This window comes from Somniosus microcephalus, chromosome 26, assembly GCF_052327205.1.
Source record: "Somniosus microcephalus isolate GS21.2 chromosome 26, FLI_Smic_1.0, whole genome shotgun sequence".
Lineage (NCBI taxonomy): Eukaryota > Metazoa > Chordata > Chondrichthyes > Squaliformes > Somniosidae > Somniosus > Somniosus microcephalus.
Window position 1 is genome coordinate 18,759,311 of NC_141012.1, and position 15,317 is coordinate 18,774,627.

The 15,317-nt window shown below is 43.8% G+C and overlaps 1 long non-coding RNA gene across 1 annotated transcript in view; it reads left to right on the plus strand.

Moving 5' to 3' along the window:
* Positions 1 to 3,469: 3,469 nt before the first annotated feature.
* Positions 3,470 to 15,317, plus strand: part of LOC147100330 (uncharacterized) — a 43,398-nt gene continuing 31,550 nt past the window's right edge. Inside the window, exon 1 of the long non-coding RNA XR_015073710.1 lies at positions 3,470 to 3,712. This is a non-coding gene — a long non-coding RNA (uncharacterized LOC147100330). The remainder of the gene's footprint in view (positions 3,713 to 15,317) is intronic.

The following is a 15,317-nucleotide window of genomic DNA, read 5'->3' on the forward strand; positions in this document are numbered from 1 at the left end:
AGCCTTCACTACTTTTGTTTCTTCCTTTCACTTTTTTATTTACACTGTCTGAGCTTTTCCTTCTTTCCCAGCTTTTTTCCTTTTTACCTACAGCTTTATAGATTCCTCCTGTATCTACATTGCTTTCCGTTTCATTCTAACTCGACTTCGGCCAATTTTAATTACGCCTCGATCATCAGCTCAACCCATTACAATCTGCCAGATATCTTCTCCCTTCCTATTTCGATCATCATGACTTGCAACTCTCAAGTCAGCTCTTCAATACAGAAACACATTGCTGATTGTATTATGAAAAAGAATGCCTCCATTTCCAATGCCCCTGGGTGACTTCTTCTGTTGACTTCAAAACTCAATTTGTTATTTTAACTGTGTTAGAAATGGCAACCACCAAAATCAACATTCAATTTCTACAAATGACCCACTTTGCCATGATGGACTCTTCAACTAAAGGTGTGATGCTTAGTCTGAAGCTCCAAGGAAGACAGTGCTAGGATAGTGTTGATAATCTATCAAGGATCACAACTCCAATTGAACACTTTTTTTGGAAAAAGGAAACAAATGCAATAGTAAATCATTTGTCTCTCTTACCTAAATAACAACAGAAAATGCTGGAAAAACTCAGCAGGTCAGGCAACATCCGTGGAGAGAAATATCGAGTTCAACAATTTCAGATCATAAGCTCGGCCCCCATTTCATTTTTTCTTGTAATTTTTCCACTCCTTTCCCCCCCCCCCCCCTTTCCTTTTGTTTCTCTCTCACACCTGGCAGCTATCTTTTGCCCTGCCAGTACACTTTACACCTAATCTCAGCCTATTACCATCTCGTCTAGCTTCGAATCTCTTTTACTTCTTTTGTTTCTTTTATTCTTTTGTCCGATCGCAGCCCTGCCTTCGATCTAGTTTCTTTTCTTTCCAGTTTTGAAGAAGGGTTCGACCCGAAACGTCAACTCAAATTTCTCTCCACCGATGCTGCCTGACCTGCTGAGTTTTTCCAGCATTTTCTGTTGTTATTTCGGATTTCCAACATCTGCAGTATTTTGCTATCGTACTAATGTCTCTCTTACCTAGTTGTGTTTGAAATATACCTTGAGTTTAACGTCTGACTGACAGTAACATCCATACATCCACTTTTATTGCAAGATAAATGATGGTTTCCTTTTCCTCACAGTAAGACATCATCAGAAGTCCCATTCTTCAAAGCTATTAGCCTGTGCAAGAAGCCAGGACATGTTACAGAAGAAAGCCTGTATACTTTGGCCACGATTTTGCCGGCACTCAGAGGATGGGCTCGGAGGTGGGTTCACTGTCAAAATTGAAATTATTGACAGTGGGTCGGGAACCCGCTCCGAACCCACCTCCATGTAAGTTTCCAAAGTGTCGGGTCTGCAATTTCAGAACAGACCCGACACCAAGCGGCGGGGAGGCATTTAAGATAGTTAAATGCTTGTTAATCGCTTGTTTACTACTATTTTGCCAGCCTATTTCTATTTTACCACTTTTTTAACGAGATTCACATCGTTCAGAGATCACGTCAGGTAAGTAGGTCGGGTTCTCTATCTCTCCCCATTGCTGTGAATAGGTGACAGCTGCAAAAGTGGTATGAAAGCTACCATTTTACAGCTGGTCACTTTCCAATGTCAGAAGCTTGAGCCTTGAGGACTTGGAATACACTTTTGAGCTGTATGCAGTTTGGAAGTGTTTGGAGTAAACGCTCTATCCACTGTCACCTCCTTGGAGCAAGCTCTCTCACCACTGACAGATCGCTTCTGTCATCGCAACTTCAGCTGCCATCTATTCCAGCAACATCGGTGCCCTTGAAAAAATCTCACCTTGATCCTCTGAATTCCTCCACGATCAGCCCCAACACCAACATCACCAGGCACACCAACATCATCAACAACAATACCAACCTGCTCCGCAATCACCTGATGCTGCACAGGACACAGGGCATCAGCACCCGACAACATTGCTAGCTGGGAGGCCAGGGATGGCATCACCATGGCCAGATTTACTTCACTTGACGCTGTACAACATCCTGGCTGCTACATGATGCGCCAGGTTAACACCACCCCACACCAACACCATAAAGCATCCCTACAATGTCCAAGCCATTCCTTTCACGATAATCACAATTGGGGGTGGGGGGTGGGGGGAAGTATGTCTCAACATTCACTGGAACTCACTATGACATTTCCAAAGGTGAGCACAGATTTGTCCAATAAGGTTAAGTGTTGAAAATATAGATTTCAATGTTTGACTACACATTAACGGAAACTCCACATGAACCTTGTCTAAACCATCCAAGTGCCTACCCTTGTGTGTTGTTAGTTCCTCTGTTTGCAGTAGGATGAGGGTGAATGTGAGGGGTGGCTAGTGAGATGGGGAAGTGATAATGCAGATAGAGAGGGATGGGTGGAGGTGAAAGGTAAGTTGGTGTGAGTAAGGATGTGCAGGGGTAGGGTAGGGAAGGCAGAGTGATGGGGATATGATGAGTGGCACAGCAGGATGTGGTTGAGTGTGGCTTGGCAGTAGCATTTCGTGATCTACTGAGATCATTGAAAGGTTTGCACCACTGCAGCCTGGTCCTCCTGACGACATCCCTGCTTGTGTCCTCCTGTGCAATGTACAACCAGCTGTGTTGCTCTCCTGGGGAGGTGTCTTCCACCCATGGGAAGGGAAGAGAACCACAGTATGTGCTGTGACTCCCTCCATATGGAGCGAGTCATGGGAGAGCCTGGGTGCAGTCGTGCACCTTTCTGCAGTGCTTGTCAGTGTTTGCAGCACCTCAATGCTGCAGAACACTGACAGCAGAACTGTCAAGGTCAATTTGGACATGGCCCCTTTAAGGAAACCGGCTAATGATGCGTCATCAAATGATGTCATCAGACCCGCTTCCTATTAATTGTCCAGGAACCTCGCAGAGCAGGCTTAACAAGCCCCATCAGTGGAAAATCACTTGGAGAGTGCGGGCTGCAGTAGGCAGCGGGCTGGGACCGTGACACCGACCCCGGCCGCCCCAGACCCGCCTCGGTCGATGAAATCTCGACCTTTATCTTTGCTCAAAATAAATTTGGCTTTGTGCAGAATAAGTAGGCTTTAAATAGATAGAACATACCAGCTGGAGGAGGGGAGGGGAGTAAAAATGTTTACTTCAGATAGGAATATCAAAATAGTAAGTGCGAGAAGGGGAACACCATTTGACTCCAGTAACCGACTGGTTTGTCTGCTTTGAAAACCAATTGGGGAAAAAATGAACAGTAAAGGTTTTTCAATTATAATTAGAAATGTTTTAAAGGCCATGAATAATAATTGAAAATGCTGTTTTGGCCATTTATATGGTAAAAGGGCATACATGATAGAGCAGTACAGTAATTAAGGAAGAAAGCACATCAGCTCCAGGTTATTTCTGTTTTCATTAAATCGCGGGTCTCTAATAAAGTTTCCACAGCTCAAAGCACGACACAAATAAACCCCACAGATGTGTCACCGGAGTGTAACACAATCTACTGCTTATTGACCAATAATTCCTGTTCCATAAATCAGTGCTTCACTTTGGACTACTTCTATTTAGACAAGGTCGTCGATATAGAGAAACATTTGAAAGGGCTGTTCAATAACTCCTCGGGGCAAAGGTTTGTTTCTGAAAAGCTAAAAGAGGCTGGGCACTGAAGTTTTTCTTTCTTGTACTGCATGAACACTAGCTCCACGACAAGGTAGGTTGCTGTAATTTCTTTTTAAACAAACGATTTAAGTTTAGGAACTCCAATGTTTATTCTGTCCAAAGCATGTCATAAATAAATGGAACAAGAGTGATATATTTGTTGAAACGGGAGGCACTTGTATCTCCGAGATTTACTGTGTAGCACTGAATACAATCATTTTTATGAATTTTCTGTGTTATTGTAACAGGCAGCTGATTGAGAACAAATAATATATTTTTCGCTCTGGCGGAACCCTTGACCCTTTCATGTTTTGTCAAGGCTATACCCAGACACAGAGGTAGCAAACTTTCTAATATGTAACTTAATATCTTAGTGAGAAAACCAACACATTTCAGAAAGAAGAAAGGAGCCTGAAAAGATCTCGCCCCTAAAACTTTCACCCAGGAAACAGGCAATTAAACTAATAGTCCTGTCATAATCTGACAATAATGGTACAGGAATCCCTCCCCAACCACAGAGGATACGTCCCTGAAAACCCCCATGGTTAGTAAAACCGCGGTTGGCAAATTCAGTATAAATATGTATAAACACAATAAAAAAGAATATAAACAGCCTATAAAAAGCATAAAAATCATGTTATTTACCTTATTCCTAAATCCTGCAAATCCATTGGCAGGATAGGCGCACCAACGTCAGTGTTCTTGCTCAGGCCAACATCCCCAGCATCGAAGCTTTGGCCACGCTCGATCAGCTCCGATGGACGGGTCACATTGTCTGCATGCCCGATACGAGACTCCCAAAACAAGCGCTCTACTCGGAGCTCCGGCACGGCAAGAGAGCCCCAGGTGGGCAGAGGAAATGCTTCAAGGACACCCTCAAAGCCTCCTTGAAAGGCGTAACATCCCCACCGACGCCTGGGAATCCCTGGCCCAAGACCGCACAAAGTGCAGGAGAAGCATCCGGGAAGGCGCCGAACACCTCGAGTCTCTTCGCCGGGAGCAAGCAGAAGCCAAGCGCAGGCAGCGCAAGAAGCGCACGTCAACCCAAGCACCCCACCCGCCCACCCCTTCAACCACCGTCTGCCCCACCTGTGACAGAGACTGTAGGTCCCGCATTGGACTCATCAGTCACCTGCGAGCTCATTTTTAATGTGGAAGCAAGTCATCTTCGGTTCCGAGGGACTGCCTAAGAAGGAGAAGAAATTAAAAACCGCGGATATGCGAATTTCACTGCCGTGGTTGGCGAAAATTGTCGCAGGGTGGAAACAGTGTATACGTGAAATCCGCGTATGGCAAAACCGCAGTTGGGGCGGGATTCCTGTATTCTATTCAGCAATAAATTTTGGGAGTTATTTTTACAACCCCGCATTACAAAAACACCCACTAAAAAGAACCCCAAGACCCAGATGGCATGGTGAAATCTTAGCAATCTATGGGCATGCTTTACTTTGGTCTTCAATTGAAATGATGCAACTAGACATCCATAAACAGGTGAGGGAAAGAGGTCAAAGGGGACAACACATTTTTCACATTATTACTGCTCTTCTGAACCTTAGTTCCTTTGCAAAACAGACAAAGGCAAATTTGAAACAAAAGAAGAAGAAAAAGGCTCATTAAGGCTTGAAAGGAGACATTTGAGCGGGGACCTTGCAGAGGAATATAAGATGGTAAGCGGTATAGAAAAAGCAAACCACGAACATTACCTCAGCCAAAACCATGACAGTCGTGCAAAAGTCATAGATTCAAACTGTTGGAAGGCAAATTTAGTAACAGGAATTCTTCACCCCGAGAGTGATGAACATTTGGAACGAACATCGGACAGAGTAGTCAAAGGAAAGCTATTTCGAATCTTTTAACAGCAGTTGGTTGCAGTAATGGGGGAAACTGTAGCTCTGTTCTGGTTGGATGGTCAAAAATGGACAAAATGGTCTTTCTCATCCATATACCTACATTTTAATCTTGTGACAATAAAACCTGCCTATCCTGAGAAAACTATGCAGAATTATAAAGAGGAAAGGGGAGGGTAGTGGTGTTCCACATGAATATCTACTTGGACCTTTTTGCTTTCTCATGTACACAAGTGGAGTTTGCGGATGATGCCAAATCAAGGGCATAAAAACAATAAGGAAGAATGAAGACATAGACAGCTTATTGGTGTGGGAAGATAGATGACTGATGTAGTTCAATGCAGAGAAATGTGAAGTAGCACAATTGGGTGAATTGAATAGCGAAACTAAACATGCCTTAATGGTAAGACTCTCGACAGAGGGGAGGAACAGAGGGGTGCAGATACAAAGATGTTTAAAGTTAGGGGGGCAAGTAGAAAAAGCCTAAATAAAGCATATGGAATTCTGGATTTTCAGCAGGGACATTCAATTTAAAAGCACGGAAGCAATGTTGAATTTGTGCAAGATGTTAGTTGGGGCATAGTTTGAGCATTACACACAGTGTTGGGCATATTAGAGCCATGAAAAGGGTACAGTGAATATTTACTGGAATACCAGCAACAAGAGATTACAGGTGTGAAGAAAGGTGCAAAGAAACAGGGCTTTTCCCACAGGAACGCTGAAGGTTAACAGAAAGAAGGACTTACATTTATATAGCACCTTTCACGACCACCAGACATCTCAAAGTGATTTACAGCCAACGAAATACTTTAGGAGTGTAGTCACTGGTGGGAAACACGGCCGCCAATTTGCACACAGCAAGCTCCCACAAACAGCAATGTGATAAAGACCTGATAATCTGTTTTTTGTTATGTTGATTGAGGGATAAATATTGGCCAGGACACTGGGGATAACTCCCCTTCTCTTCTTCGAAAATAGTGCCATGGGATCTCTTACATCCACCTGAGAGAGCAGACGGGGCCTCGGTTTAATGTCTCATCCAAAAGACGGCACTTCTGACAGCGCAGCACTCCCTCAGCACTGCACTAGAGTATCAGGCTAGATTTATGTGCTCAAGTCCCTGGAGTGGGACTTGAAACCCACAACCTTCTGACTCAGAGGCGAGTGTGCTACCCACTGAGCCATAGTTGACAGGGATCTAATAGAGGTTTTTAAAACTATGAAAGATTTTGAGAAAGTTAATGGCCCAGAAATTCGGGTCGGGGGCTTCCCGCGGGTGCAAGCCCCCGACCTGCACTTACCTACCGCGCCGGCCGTTGAGCTGTGGGCCCGTGTGGGATTCCGATCCTGGGCCTCCTCCAACTGCCGGCGCGCAGTACTTGCGTATCCCAGGGGCGCAGTTAGTTCAAAGCATCCCCTGGGATCACGTGGGCCATGGAGAGCCAAGAGTAGCAGGGAATGCTTCATTCATAAGTTTGACAGGAAGAGCTGTCAAACCTATAAACACTATAAGGCCCAAAACATCACTAAAACCTCAAATACATTTTTTTTTAAATCACATTTTTAAAATAAACTATAAATTACGTAAAATAACTATTTTAAACAATAATTTAAATTTTTGAAAAAATTAATTACATTTTCTAACAGGGCTAAAGATAAACTTACCTTTCTTTAAAGTATTTAAAAATAATAAACCTGTGGAAAAAATGTTTTAATTTTAATGAATTCACCACTTACCTTGTTAAAAGCAGGCCTTGCGCCTGCTTTTTACATGTGTAACTCCTGGAGACTTACCCTCCCGGGAAAACCTGCAAAAAAAACGTAAGTTCCAGGTGTACGCGCTGCCTCTCCGGCGCATGCGTTCCACCTCTGAACCATTTCCTTTAAGGGAACGGAAGTTCCGGTTTCCCACGCATGCGCAGTGCATGCACGAAACCGGCACTTCCATTGGGCTTATGGGTGAGTACCCCATGCGTACTCACCCGTGGAGACCCGAATTTCTGGGCCAACACTGAAAGACTGTGTCCACTGGTAGCAAAGAGGCATAGACTCAGGATTATTATTACAAGAATGAAGGGAGAAGTTAGAACTTTGTCACCCTGAACATGAACTACTCTAATAGCTTTTGAAGCAGAGACTAAACAGGATTGGATAAATATTTGAAAAGGAAGTATACACTCTTTAAGGGCCAGATTTTGCGGTAAAAGTAACGGTGGGACTATCAGCACTCACCGTTATTAAAGTGCAAATTGGACACCAACTTCCAGTGACCGCACATGGGCAGTTAAACATGGAAATCAGGAAGTTGCTGTCCATGTTGTCCTGCTCCTCCAGAAGCTGCGCTATACCGGTATCTCACTGAGAGACTCGGCATTGAAATACATGGAACGACGTGAAGTTGCTGTCCTTACATGATAGATGCCAGAAAAGGTTCGGGCTTGTCCATTCCAGGGTAAGTAAATTTTAATGGCGTGATAAGTCTCAATTCTGCCAAACAACCTCCCTGGTGCTGAAGATGAACTTTTATGAGTGTGGAATCTCATTCCTTCAGATTTTAATGATTGTTGGAGATTTTTTTTTAAATTAAGCAAAAAAACATTTTTGTAACTTTTTCTTTCTGTTTCTTTTATCTCTCTCTCTTAATCCCATCTTTCTTTCCCTCTTTATTTTGCTTTCTGTACATGATTTGGCATTGAATTAAATATTCTAATTTACACTTCCTGGTTCAGACTCTGCTCTGCTTATTAAAAATTCTGCCATCTGATTGGTTAAGGAGATACGCAGTTGCTTGTCCTGTTCACACGGGTCCGAGATCCCCTGTAGAGGGCGCTGCATCAAAATGACTTTCTAATCACAGCGGGCCAGTAATTCCGGTCCCAACGCGTGAGTACGGACGGGGTACTCACGCGTGGGCCCGTTGGAAGTGCCGGATTTCAGCATGCACAGCGCATGCGCGGGAAACCGGCATTTCCTGTCCTCTGAACCAAGGGGTTCAGAGGACAAACGCGTGCGCGCAGGAGTCTGCGCGTGCGCGCTGAAATTCCTTTTTTTCCACAGGTTTGCGCGTGTGTAAGGGCCGTAAAAAGGAGACGTAAGGACTTCATTCTTTAAGGTAAGTGGTCTATTGCTTAAAATTATAACATTTTTTCCACAGCTTTATTGTTTTTAAGGACTTTACAGTAAGGTAAGTGTAGTTTTAGACCCGATTTTTAAAAAAACTATTTTTTTCAAAAATTTGATTAATTGTTTAAAATAGTTTTTTTAAAGTTATTTATAGTTTATTTAATTATTGGGATGTTTTTTTTAATTTTATTTAAAGTTAAACTAGTCTTTTGGGCACCCGTAGTTTTCATGAGTTTGACAGTTCTTACTATCAAACTCATGAATGAAGTTTCCCCTCCCCTGATTGGCTGCACAGTGCTCACCTGATCCCAGCCGGCACATCGCACTAACTACGCCGCTGGATCAGGTAAGCACAGCGCGCCGACATCTGAACCGGGCCAGTGACAGGAATTCCAAGCAGGCCCAGGCTTCAGATGTCGGCGCGCCGGGTGAGTGCACATCGGGGGCTTGCACGCGCGGCAAGCCCCTGAACCTAATTTCTGGGCCATTAAGTTCCAGTGCAAGAGCCCATAGAAAGTCCATGGGAAGTGCAAGTGTAATGAACACCTTTGGGTGATGCTTGTTTATCTGGGTAGATTATAAAGGTTTTCTTATGAATGGTTTTGCAACAGAGCATGTGCAGATAAGCAGTGTCTGCAATTATTTGAGTTTTGGGTATTTGCACAATTATGTGTCAGTCTTAATTCATTCATACTCAGATCAACTGATCTTCTCAGACATTTGGTACAATTTCACTTGCCTTACAGATAAAAATGTATTGTTTATTTCTGTCTATGAATTTCTGTTTGGAACTGACCAATATATCTATATATATATATGGCAGAGCAAGGTTCCATTGAGATAACTGTGGAAAAGGATCGGCCCTTTTAAAAAAGAAAAATGGCACATTGAACAGTGAATATCCTGTTTGCCTCTATGTCCCCAGAACAACTATAACTGAATTCTACCCACTATCAACTGGATGACACATCGCCATTTTGTTTCATTCCTAATGTATGTGAGGTCTAAGGGAGCTGCAGGAAAAGCTTCGGATCTGAAAATAGATGTGAAACTTGACTCGCGGCACTGCTGTGTCATAAAGCAACTTTAAAATCAGGTTACACTCCACTGCACGTTTCTAAAATCAGATTAGACAAGATTGGTTGGTAAATTGGAAATGCCCACATTGATTGGGAAATTTATACTATTACATATCCAATTTTCTAATGTTTGCAAGTGTCAACAAAGAACGATGCACTAAGTAATGTCGTACCAGCAACAGTTGTAGGCAGCAGCTTGCGGACTGTTGAACCCGTTTGCTCTGTTCAGTGCAGGCTACCAGCATTACCATACTCCTGTCGATTCAGCAGTACACACTGAGACTGAACTTATAATCGTCTACCCCATGCTGTCAGACTCATGCTGGCAGATTGGCGAGCAAAACAATTTGATTTTAGGAGACTGTCAAAAATTATTTTAGCATAAACTAATCTGTTTGGTGTTGTGTATGTAATATGTGTGCTACTTTGAACCTATGGACAGGACTGCACTACTTGTTGGGCGTAGTGATACGCAGTACCACTCCTGGCCATAGGGGTATAAATAGTACTGTGGGTACTGATCCCCCTCAGTTCCCGCCTGTGGGCATGAAGTAAAGACCTATGTATAGTCCCTACCTCCAACCAGTAAAGACCTGTTTGAGTTATACGTTTAAGTCTTTGTGTTAATTGTTCAATACAATACACATACTTAACACTGGCGACGAGTCGGTTCGAACCCTGCGGCAGTTATTCCACGGCGGCTTCGTCCAAAGACAGGACGTTGAAGAGAGGTTCCAATCCTCAACACCCCACTGAAAACTGAAGGGCAGCAGAAATCCTGACAGCTTCCAGCGACTGGAAGCGACAGGCATTAGGACCCTGAAGCCTCCATAACCTCGTGGGTAAGCCAGAGCCCGGGAGGGCGCGAGCGGGTAAGCCAGAGCCCGGGAGGGAGCGAGCAAGAGCCGCCGAGCGGGTGAGCCAGAGGCTGGGAGCTGCTTCAAGCGGGAGGCGCTTAGCGGGCCAGCGATCGCACCGGTGATAAGGGCTGAGAACCGTTTCGGGCGGGCGGCGCACCAGCGATCGCACAGGAGATAAGAGCCGCAGTCGGGCTGAAAGTCAGCGACGAGAAGCGCGGGAAAACCGCCATTGAAGTGGGCGGGCAGAGCGAGAAGCGCGGGAAAGCCGCCATTTTTCGCGGGAAAACCGCTGGGGAAGAAGGCAGAAGCGGGAAAACCGCCATTTTGTGGGCGGAGGACGACGGCAAGAGCGGGAAGCCGCCATCTTGGATAACAGTAAAAAAAGAAAATCTGAGAAATTGCAAATCTGATAAAGTACTACAATGCCTAAACACGGGAATATTAGCAACTTTGATAGTGACATCGAAGATTGGGCCATATATGTTGAACGAGTTAAAAATTATTGTAAGGCCAATAAAATTCGTGAGGCTGATAAAGCACTAACATTATTAAATTTAATGGGTGCGAAGACATACGGGCAATTGAAACACCTGTTATCACCAGATGAACCGGCGGATAAGACGTTCGATGAGATTGTTACTGTCCTGAAAGATCATCTAAACCCCACGCCACTGATGCTAGCGGAACGATTTAAATTTTATGACAGAAGGCAGCTACAGCATGAAAGCAATGCTGATTATTTGCTGGAATTGCGTAAATTAGCGAAATATTGCCAGTTTGGAACGGGACTGACAGAGGCACTTCGAGACAAATTTGTGTGTGGTTTATTTAAACAGGATACACAAAAGCGACTGCTCGAGGAGAATGAGCTGACGCTTGAGAAGGCGGTCACTATGGCAGCAGCACACGAAGCCGCAGCGAGAGGCACGGCAGTAATGCAGCTACGGTCACCGGAGCTCAGTGCACACAAATTGGGTGTGAGTTCTGGCAAATGTTATCGTTGTGGAAAGACAACGCATGATCAGAACCAGTGTTGGTTTAAAAACCAAGAATGTAGAACTTGTGGTAGGCTTGGACATATAGCTAGAGTATGCAGGTCAGGGAAGAAGACCAGCAACAAGAAGTCACCGCAAGGAAAATACGCAAAGGTACACAAGGTGACCGAACAGGAGTCCGATTCAGACGTTAGCAGTAATGAACTGGCTAGCTTAAGCTGTAATGAACTGGCTAGCTTAAGAGTACTCAACGCTGGTAAGGGTGCAGACCTCCAGACAATTTGGGTCACTCTTCAGATAGAAGGAGTCCAAGTAAAACTGGAATTGGACACTGGATCGGCATTGACGGTCATAAATAAGAAAGATTACGGAAAGTTATTTCAACATATTCCCCTACAGGATACGGGGATTATATTGAAAACATACACGGGGCAAAGAGTGTACCCCATCGGGAAAATAGAGGTTGCAGTGGTCCACAAGGGCGAAGACAGTCAAATAATGGACTTATATGTGATATCTGAAGGAGGTCCTCCACTACTAGGACGGGAGTGGATTAGGAAAATGAATATGGACTGGCATTTCCTACAAACAATAACGAGTGAGAACTCGGTGAAGATAGTCGGCCCAGACTCTGGAACGGATGATGGTAAGCCCAACTCAGGTGCAAAAGACAAAGTTTCAGCACAGAATTCCACTGAGCAACAACAACATAGTTTAACTGTGGATTCTGAGTCTGGCAAGTCTACTGATGTGCCCATTTCTGAGGGACACCGGGCTCGAACTCAACTCCATTTCAAACTACAACAGCAATTAGAACAAATGCTTCGCCGTTTTGAGCAAGAGTTGAATGCAACGAAAGAGTTCTTTGATATAGAGTTGGAGAATCTGGAAAGACAACAGAAGCAGCTGATGGAGAAAATGGAGCAGGTGCACACAAAACGTCTGATGTCAGAGGAGTTAACGGTCAGCCAACTCCTGCATATGCTGAAGGACAGGACTCTGAAATGGGAAAAACTTGAACATGAACTTCAATATTCAAACGAAAGGGGTTCGGAGCTCTCAAAGGTTATTGGAAGAGCTGAGGTGGCAACACAGACTGAGATGACTGCAACAGAGCAGCCCTTGGATGCCAAAAGTACGCTGACTCACGTCAACGTAGAACAACAGACCGCTGAAACAGCTGCTCCGGTAGAGGGATTGCATAGTCCGATCAATCAATCTCCAAAGGAAGTTGAAGTATTAAAATCACAAATGAGGTCACTAGTAAACGACTTGCTGAAAGCCCAGAAAAAGCTGGATGCAGAGGTACACATGAAGAAGTCTCTTCAGGAAAGATGTCTGGATTTGGAACAAGAGCTGGCTAACGTCCAGCTGGGTATGGAGGAAATAGACGACCCTCTCACTGGTCTAGCTCAGGACGACACCGAATATTACGATGTCCTGTCCTGCCCAGCTTGTAACTTCGACTCCCAAAGTGCAGAAATCATGGAGGAGCACCAAAAGTCTACGGAACATCGGGAGAAGCTGGCTCTACGACGGAAACAGGAGGAAGAGAAGGAGGAACTGCGCATGCAGCTGGCAGCTGTGGCAGCTGACAATGGAGCCCAGAGAGTCTCCAAGAAGCAGAAAAGGAAAAGTAAAAACAGAAGATGACCCATCTGAACCATTATCACCTCTACCAGATCACACACGTGGTCCCTCCGAACGGAGCCAATTCAGTTCGGAAGTTCAAACTGTTAAATCCATGGAAGGACTATTGAATGAGTCACTCCAGCAACGTGAACCGACTACACCACAGAGATTGAATCTGTGAACTGTTTTCCGCAGAGACTGAATCTGTGATCTGTTTTGACATGAAGTTATCTATGTATCTATGTTATTCTGTTATGTAAACCTGAAGTTATATATGTATATATGTTATTACGTTATGTTAAATGGGGAGATGACTGTAAAGCTAGGAAGGGAGGAATGTTGTGTATGTAATATGTGTGCTACTTTGAACCTATGGACAGGATTGCACTACTTGTTGGGCGTAGTGATACGCAGTACCACTCCTGGCCATAGGGGTATAAATAGTACTGTGGGTACTGATCCCCCTCAGTTCCCGCCTGTGGGCATGAAGTAAAGACCTATGTATAGTCCCTACCTCCAACCAGTAAAGACCTGTTTGAGTTATACGTTTAAGTCTTTGTGTTAATTGTTCAATACAATACACATACTTAACATTTGGTATAAATAAGAACAAATGAAAACATTAATTTGATTATGTTTCAAATACACAACCGTGAAACGAAAGATAGGATGAAAAGTCAAAGGTGTGTAAATGCTGCAAATAAAAATCATGTAAAACATCCAAAAAAGTGTCAAACAAGCAAGTGGAAATCTTGCAGGAACCTATGGGTGAATCAGGATTTCTTTCTGTTTTTATGCACATATATAGTGCAGTCCACAAATGGCACAACTTTTTGCCATTTCTTGTGTGTGCTCATTTACTTATTTGCGAAGTGTGATGGAAGCATTGTTACAGGGGTATCCGCATTCTGTCGTCCCCACTAATGAAATTGTTTTCACAAAATCACTCGCAAGAAAATTATGCTCGGCTGCCATTTGGTTTGGCAGCTGGTAAATCTACAAAAAAAAGGGCATTTAACCCACACATCACGTAAAGAAAAAATATGACATGATGGGTGAACAGCTATTCCTACGTCTTAATCTTCTTAACCAAGATTGCATGTTTAGAGGATCTGAAATTTGTCAAGGAAAGAATGAACTTGCAATTATGTGGAGCCTTTCATATCCTCAGAACTTGGTAAGCACTTGATAACTAATGGATTACTTTTAAAATGCAATCACTGTTTTATGTAGGCAATTGAATATGGTATGATGGTCACAAGAAAACCTGTGAAGTGTGCTGTGGACTCCGCTGACATCCTGTGTAAGCTGACGAGAATTGCTAAGTGCCAAATGATTTTATGACTATAACAGGGACAATTTATTTCATGCTTCAATGCCAAGAATGCCTTGGTCGTGTTGGGGTGCAGAATGTGACTTAAAGAGCCTTTGCAAAATCCTTAAAACAGAATACGTTTTCCGAGTTGCCCACTCAGAAGATTGCAGGGATGCAATGCAACACAAACAGATCTCTTACGCAGATGAGACAAAGCAGCAAGTTGGACAAGCCCTTTGGCCCATCGTGCCTGTGCCGGCTCTTTGAAAGAGGTATGCAATTAGTCCCACTCGCCCTGCTCTTTCCCCATAGCCCTGTAAATATTTCCTTTTAAACTATTTATCCAATTCCCTTTTTTCTGCATTCCAGATCATAACAACTTGCTGCGTAATTTTTTTTCCTCATATCGCCTCTGGTTCTATTGCCAATTACCTTAAACGTTGTCTCCTCTGGTTACTGACTCTCCTGCTGCAGGAAACAGTTTCTCCTTATTTACTCTATAAAAACTCTTCAAGATTTTGAATACCTCTATCAAATCTCCCCTTAACCCTCTCTGCTCCAAGGAGAACAACCCCAGTTTCTCCAGTCTATTTATGTAACTGAAGTCTTTCATCTTTGGAATCATTCTCGTAAATCTCCTCCGCACCCTCTCTAAGGCCTTCGCATCCTTCCTAAAGTGCAGTGCCCAGAATTGAACACAATACTCCAGCTGAGGCCTAACCAGTGTTTTATTAAGGTTTAGCATAACTTCCTTGATTTTGTACTCTATGGGCTGGATTTTACCAGCTCTGAGGTGGTGGGTCTGG